Genomic DNA, 7708 nt, shown 5'->3' with positions numbered 1-7708 from the left:
TGCCTCCATCATCTGTAGAACGACTCCAGTTCACCCACGTCTCCATGAAAAACATTGCCCAAAGCACTGAAGACTTCACGTCCTACTAGGACGGTCTTGCCGTTGCTGCTGGGCACTCTACCAGACCTCCTTTCTCAAAATATAACTTTTTCTCTCTCCAAATATCTATATCCTGTCCAATGTGAGCCCTTTCTCTGAGCCAGACCCCTCCAGGAGGCTGAGGATCCACCCCCACTTCCTCTAAGGTCAAGCTCTCCTGTCCAGGTTTGTAGATGTCCCGCTGACAAATCTCCCATCAAACTCTGATGCTTAAAATCCTAATAGTTTTTTTCTTTTCCTCCTCCGGATACCATCTGTTCATTAAAGTCAACATTATATCTTCCCATTCCAGAGTGCCCCAGGCAATTCTCAAATTTTGCTGGACTAGGGAAAAAAAAAAAAAAAAAAACAGCCACAAATTTAAAGACCAAGGAGTCCTCATCATTCAGAGAGGGAGAGGAAGGGGAAGATAAAAGAAGTAAGGCGGGGAGGGAGAAGGAGAAGGAAGAGGAAAAAGCACAGAGGGAAGGTGGGAAAGAGGAGGTGCTAATGATGAAATTCTCTCAGCCTCACATACACTAAGCACTTCTACTCTGTATTGATTTTCACTCACCCTCATGCTTAGTCTTTTGGACATGTTGGAAGCACATAGCCTCAGTTCCTGGAAGGCCAGCCTCCATTCTGGAGCAGGAGGCAGAGGTCATGGTCTTGTTGGGCACGAGCCTTTTAACGTTTCCTTCTTTCATCTCTAGAGAGAAATGAGGGCTCCTCTCAGCAGTCCACCCTCACATGTTCTGCTCACACTAGGTTTGACTTAGTTGGAAATGTGAGCAAAGCATTTGAATCCTTTGTAGGGGGAAGCATGGTTCTGAGGACACAGAGACAAATGCGCTGCACCATGAAAGACTGTAGGTTGAATGAAGTCTTCTCTCTTCTCCTCAGCACTGAAGCGGCCACACTGTGGCCTGCATTGTGCCTGTAGGTGCTCTCAGGACCCTGAGGAGAGCGCATCCCTCTGGGACATTTAGGTGCAAAGAGAAGAAGATGGACACCCTCCCTGACAGGGTGTTCCTCACTTTCTCTACATGTTTTGTTGTTGTTTGTTTGTTTTTGTTATTGTTGTTTTTTTTTTTTCTCAAAGGAAAGAATGTAAAATCTCACAGAGCAAGGGAAGAAAATGTCAGGAAAAAACTTTTGTTAAGTTAGGTAATATGTCAATAAGGAAAGGGCATAGGACATTCAGGATATTAAACTTATTTCTCAGCCAAGTTGGAGGCCTGTGATGTGACTCTTGACAGAAACATAAGCAGGGAGCTAAGAGATACGGATTTTTAACTTATTATTTATTAGTTCATTTAATCTGAATTAATTTGCAATTTAATTAAAATGTTAGCCATTTGAGAAAAGAGACCCAGAACTCTTCATGACAGTGAGGAAGGAGCTTACAGGTGAAGGTAGTGACATAAATGAAGCCTGTGGGGTTGTGTGGGACCTAAGAACAAGCTAAGGTCAAAGAGGTGGCCAAGTAGTGGAGATGTAGCTCAGGAGAGGTGTGTTATCATGCATGGGAGCCTGAGCTCAAGTGTCAGCGTTACACTTTAAATGACATGATTGACAAATAGAAGCCCCCCAAACTTTCTCCACCATGCCATCGCCCTGTGACCACATGACATCTTCAAGTGGGCTTCCCATCAAACTGTTGTCAAGGTTGCAAGAATATTATCTCCTATGGGAGGATCCACAGAGGCACTCAGACTTTGGAAGCAATGATTTGTCATACATGTAAAGATACACACACATGCACATGTATACACACACACATGCATACACACACACACACACACACACATCACAATCTCTCAGTATTTTGAAATCTTAATGAGATGACTTCTCTTCTAACCAGTTCCGTGGCGAGTTTACACACATGCTTTCTCTCTCCCAGGCTTTAACCCTTATCTTTAAAAGTGGTTGCTTTTTGGCTCTGCAGATAAGTCGCTAGAAAGTACTGTCCTGAGATGTGAGTTGCAGGGTCCAATGTGTTCGAAAGGGGGCATGAGTCAGCTCTGGAGAGTCATTGTTCAACACCATGGCAGTCATTAGTAATAATATCCTGGGCACACAAAGAATGGAAAGAGAGATCTTAAATGCCCTCACCACAAAATGATAAGTATGGGTGGTGATGTATGTTTTAGATAGCTTGATTTAATCACTTCACAATGTATACATTCATCATCGAAATATTGCACTGACACTGTAAATATATACAGTTTTAGTAGTCAAAAGACCAAAATGTATGGCCTCAGTTAAAGGCTGTGGATATTATATCAAGATGTCACAGAGCCGTGATGAGATTGTGTTGCTCTCTGTGTCCTTGATGGATGAATCAAGGAACATTCTTATCAAGAAAATGGGTGTGCCAGCCTCTGCCATCTGGCTATCCCGTTAAGGTTTGCTGTTTAAAATGCACAGGCACCAAAAGTGATTTGGTCAGACACTCACCTTTTGCGCATGTCTGGCATTCCACTCAGTGCCACAGCCAATGCCAAGTTCATGTCTGAACACCGCCCCTCCTTGTGGACAACAAGGGAAATCACTCACACACGTTTGTTGAATGAATGTGTAACGGTGTTGATACTCATCTCTAACCTCGTGTTTGTTACCTTTCAAATCAAATTGCATTTTCAAGGCTCCATCTACTGCTCTGCATGACATGGACTGTAAAATAAATTGGATGTAAAACTGTGGGAAAATTAGGCAGAAAGCCTTCTGTTCCTTAGGAATGAAATGAATCATCTCAAATTTTGAAAATGCTATCTATGAATTATCGGTGAGGTGGGTAGTAAAATAAATTGAATGTTGAATTATGGGAAATTAGGAATGGGGCCCATACTTTGGCGAGCAAAGTGGGGTCTTTTTTACACAGGCATGTGGATGATCTGAACCTGAGCAGTGGGAGCTGTTGACTTCTTTTTTTAGTTATGCTGTTCTTAAGCTCACGCACAACATTTGATTGGATTCTTGAAAGCCATTCTTTGTGCATTTACACTACATCAAAACATCTGCTACTTTGGGGTTCAAGCTGTGCATTAGGGTTCTGAGAATTTGCAGGAAAATTTCAAAGCTGCTCTCCAGTCTGAATATCTCAGTATGAACTGCAATGGAAGACTGCTCTTCCATGAGACCACTTGTAGCTGTCCTGGAACACTAGCACCTAATCTTGCTATTTCTTTCCAAATCCCCCCCTGCTCACTCTCTCTCTCTCCGTCCTTCTTCCCCAGCTCCTCCCCTTTCAGTGTGTGTGTGTGTTTGTGTGAATGTATAATTACATCTCTTTAATCTCTTTAGGAAGAGAGCTGAGTCTCTGGACCCAATGTAGACAACTTAGCTTTTATTTGGAGGTTAGATGATTTCTTGGTAACCCAGGCCTCCTACAGCACTGGCTAAAATTATCAAGCTTAAAGACACCGTGTCTGTGGTCTGCTCACATGCCATTGCATCTGAGGTTAGGAATCAAGTACCCTCAGGACTCACCACTTAGAGCCTCTTACCCCATCCCAATCCGCACATCACCACTGACACTTGCTCAGGATTCCACTTGATCCCGAATCTTGGTAGCCTGCCAACCTCAATTCCACTTATAATCCTCGGCCTCCTTGTCTTCAGTTCAAATCCAATTCCAACTCATGGTCTCCTTCCACCTGCCAAAGCACTTCTGGTGTCCCCGAGAGCCTGTCCATGGATCCTGAGTTACACCAGTGAGGGTCAAAAGAGAAGGAAGAGTTCCCTTTAATTGTTGCTTTCACTGGAGATATGAGATGCCACCATTTGACTCTAGACACACCTGTGGGTTGACTTGGGATGCTCTGTGCAGGATTAGAAAGTGATGCCATGACAGCTGCACATCCTTCCATGTGAAAGGTCACAGGACTGGGAGTGGGGAAGTGGTGACATCATGGAGAAAAGCACATGGCTCAGATACACATGGTGATCTGGCATGGCCTTCAGGACATGTCTTTCTCTTCTCCCCAGCCTTTCGTCTAAGCAGTGGTGATTCACGCCCTAATGGCATCTGCTAAAGCAAGGGTCAGAGACCAAGAAATCCTTGTCTTTCTTCCCTGCTAAATCCCCAGGAGGACATGAGGTTCTTTCAGCATGGCCTTCCTCTGTTAGTAGTGTTTGAGAAATCAAATGAGAGAAAGAAAGCCAAGGAGGCCCTAAAGACTAGGAAGCAATTTTGATGGTGGAACACTGTGCATGGGACCTGTTCTGGGCTTTGGGTGATGTGGTGTCATGTAAAGATGGTTTGTTACATCTGTCTGGGATCAGGGCTGTCATGGACCACTATGATACTTGTATGCTTTTGAGTCTAACTTAGTGCAAGGAGTTGAGTGAAGTTGGCTCATTTACATTCCTTGTCTTTCTACATAAATTCAGCTAAGCAGGCCACCACAAACTGAACATTAAAAGGGACTCATAGTAGCTGGTTCCATGATCAGAAGACTACTTTTCATTCACTGGAACGGAGTTGCATGCATACAGCTCACCTCTTCTGTGTCAACCTGATAAATATCTTGACCAAAAGGAACCCCTTGTAGTACTAATTGTGCTAAATAATAGTACAAAAGCACTAATGGTAGTAGTTAAGGCAACCCCTTACAGACATGTTTACAGGCCAATCTGATCTAGGCGCTTCCTCCATGGGTATTTCAGATGACTCCAGGCTACGTCAAGTCGACAACTACATTTAAGATGACCCTTCTAGGGGTAAAGCAGTCACCTTTCTGAAGCCAAGATGCTCAAGAACTGCTTCTTCCATCCAAACCCGAGTTAACTTTCTCTAGCTAGCAGAAAGGTGGGCAAGGGCAAAAATGTGGATTTTTTTCTTCAGAAAGCAGTTTGGCTTGCTAAAGTCCTCTTTTGCCTGCACCTCTGACAGGAGCTGGCTGGTCTCTGCGTGCTCAAAACCAGGAGGAAAATGCTCCATTGAAATGCTAATAAAGGAGCTGGCTGTATAATAAGACTGCATCCCCTTCGGGTCTACAAATCATTTACACATAAAATAAAATTGCACGAGGCCTTATTGCATAGCATATTTGTTTAATTATCTGCATTTTAGACCACTTCTTTTCCTCAATTAATTTTCAATATTTAAAGGGGAATGAAAATGGCAGTTTATCTGTACACCTGCTAATTAAGTCTAGTGTTAGAAATGCTTGCTTTATCTAATAGTGAAAACTGGTTGACCCCAAGCTAACATTTAGCAAGAGTTGTATTCATTTGCATCTTTTGAAGGATGGCCAGTTCAGCAGTTATCTTGCTGCTGTGACCTGACCGTGTACCTGACAGAAGCAATGCAAGGAAGGGTTTGTTTTGGCTCAAGCTTGAAGGTACAGTCATAAAGCTTGAAGGCAGACCATGGCTGGGAGGTCATGGCATCAGGAGCCTGAGGGAGCTGGGCACATGGCATCTGCAGTCAGGATGAGTGCTAGTTAGTGCTCAGCTCACCTTATTTTTAGTCACCCGGGATCCCAATGCAATGGGATGGTACCTCCCAAACTTAGTTTAGGTCATGTCTCCTTACTTAAGCCAGTCAGGAAACATCCCCACAGATAGAGTGGTCCACTAAGTGATGACTCCAAATTCACTTAAAACCAACCGTCATGGTAGCTTTGACTATCTTCCTTACTTACCCCAAGGCACAGGATCAGGTCTAGTGAACATCAAATCCTGACCCTTTCTTCCATGTGTGTGGATCTGCATCTCCAATGAGCAAACACTACAACCAACTCTGCTAAGAGAACACCCTTGGTCTTCATGTCTGCTTCTCATTCATACTTTTCTTAGACCATACTTTCCCTTTTAAATTTTATTCTGGCAGTTAAGGTAAATCTTCATAATTCAACCTAATTCAGAAAGTTCCTCACGTGTACGCCCTCAAATTTGCCTCTGTGTTTATTAAGGGTTTTGTTTGCTTGTTTTGTTGCTGTTGTTCATCACCATGACATAAGCTAGAGTCATTGGAGAAGAAGGACTATCAATTGAAGAACTGCTTCCACCAGATTGCCTATAGTCACATCTAAGAGGCTTTTTCTCTACGTTGTGCTGGCTCTTGTGATGCCTACATTTTTCCTGGCTGTCACATGAGCCTAGGAATTTCTCTTTCAGCTGAGAATTTTAACCCCAAAACAGGCATTGCCATTGCCTCATGCCTGAGATGAACGGTAGATAATGCATGATTTTCTAGAGTCCACGTGTTTGCTCAGCCTCTACGGCACATGTGAGATTCCTGCATGTAAGGGTGAATGCTTTCTGCATGACCTTGACAAGGAGTGAAAAGGCTGTGATTGACAGAGAAAATGGCAGAGTAGGTATAGGGAGCAACAACTCTAGACTGCTTCCTGGAGAGTCCACAGGCTGTGGTACTACACAAACAAAAGTCTCGAACCTTGATGGAGAATGCTGTTTTTCCTGTTTGGAGGAGCAGAAGTGGTGTTCAAGTTGAGGTTTCTTGTTTCCTTTTTCCCCACTGTTGATCTCACGAATCTATGTCCATGAATTCATCATTATATTTACTTACTTAGTATGCATGTATATGGGTGTATGTGTGTGTCTGTGAGTACGTGTTCATGCCACAGCTCATCCCTAGAGGTCAGAAGACAACTCAGTGGAGCTTGTTCTCACCTTTTACCATGTCGGACCCAGAGATTGTGCTAAGGTCATCAGGCTTGGCAGCAAGCTTCCTTTACCCACTGAGCCATCTTGCCAGCCCCATGCACTCATTGTAACACTTAATTTTTTCTTCTTCAGGCTCCACTAACCCTCCCTCAGGTTATTTTTTTTCACTTGGACATCCTAACATCTTACATATTTGTTTCTTCACATGGTAAAGTCTTTTGTTTCTTGATTCTAAGCAAGCCCCCTCACCCCACCCCCCAAAAAACCTCCTGGCAAGCCCTACCCCTTTATAATTACATAATTTACTCTTTTATGTGAATATAAGCAAAGTAATTACACTTCGAATTCAGTTATTTACCATGTTTGTTAATCGTTTTCACTGTTAATTTTTTTTTTTAAATCCTGTCTCGTTAAAAGCAAATCTCAACTCCAATGAAGGAAAGTAAGAAACACAGTCTCCAGAGCTCGAGCCCGTGGGGAAATCAGATTTTTTCTTAGACTATGCAAATCAGTATCAACTCTATGCTTCAGAACCACGTAGCATCTCACTGAATTTACAGAATTCTGTAGACTCCATGTATTCCCTGTAAGTCCCTGGAGGTAGGCATCACCTTCCCTACTTTTAATGATGTGGCTTAGAGTTGCTAAGAGAGTCACCGAGAGCCAGTAATTGGGAGTCGAGACATGTTGGGTTGGATAAACTGGTGGGGTTCTGACAGTGAAGACTGAGTAAGGCCTAGTCTCTCTCTCTCCCTCCCCTTTCTGTTCCCACATTTCTCTCTCCCCCTTTCCTTCTCCTCTCCCACCAACTTCTTGTTCCCATTGTTGCTCCTTATCTTTCTTATCCCTTTCCTCCCTTCCTCCTTCCCTCTCTCTATCCCTCCGTCCCTTTGTCCATCCCTCCCTCCTTCCCTTTCTTCTTTCATCCCTCCTTTCCTTCTTTCTTTCTTTCTTTCTTTCTTTCTTTCTTTCTTTCTTTCTTTCTTTCTTTCTT

The sequence above is a fragment of the Psammomys obesus genome, unplaced genomic scaffold, assembly GCF_907164565.1.
Source record: "Psammomys obesus unplaced genomic scaffold, mPsaObe1.curated_primary_1811, whole genome shotgun sequence".
In the NCBI taxonomy this organism is placed as follows: domain Eukaryota; kingdom Metazoa; phylum Chordata; class Mammalia; order Rodentia; family Muridae; genus Psammomys; species Psammomys obesus.
Note: the sequence above shows the minus strand (reverse complement) of the source record.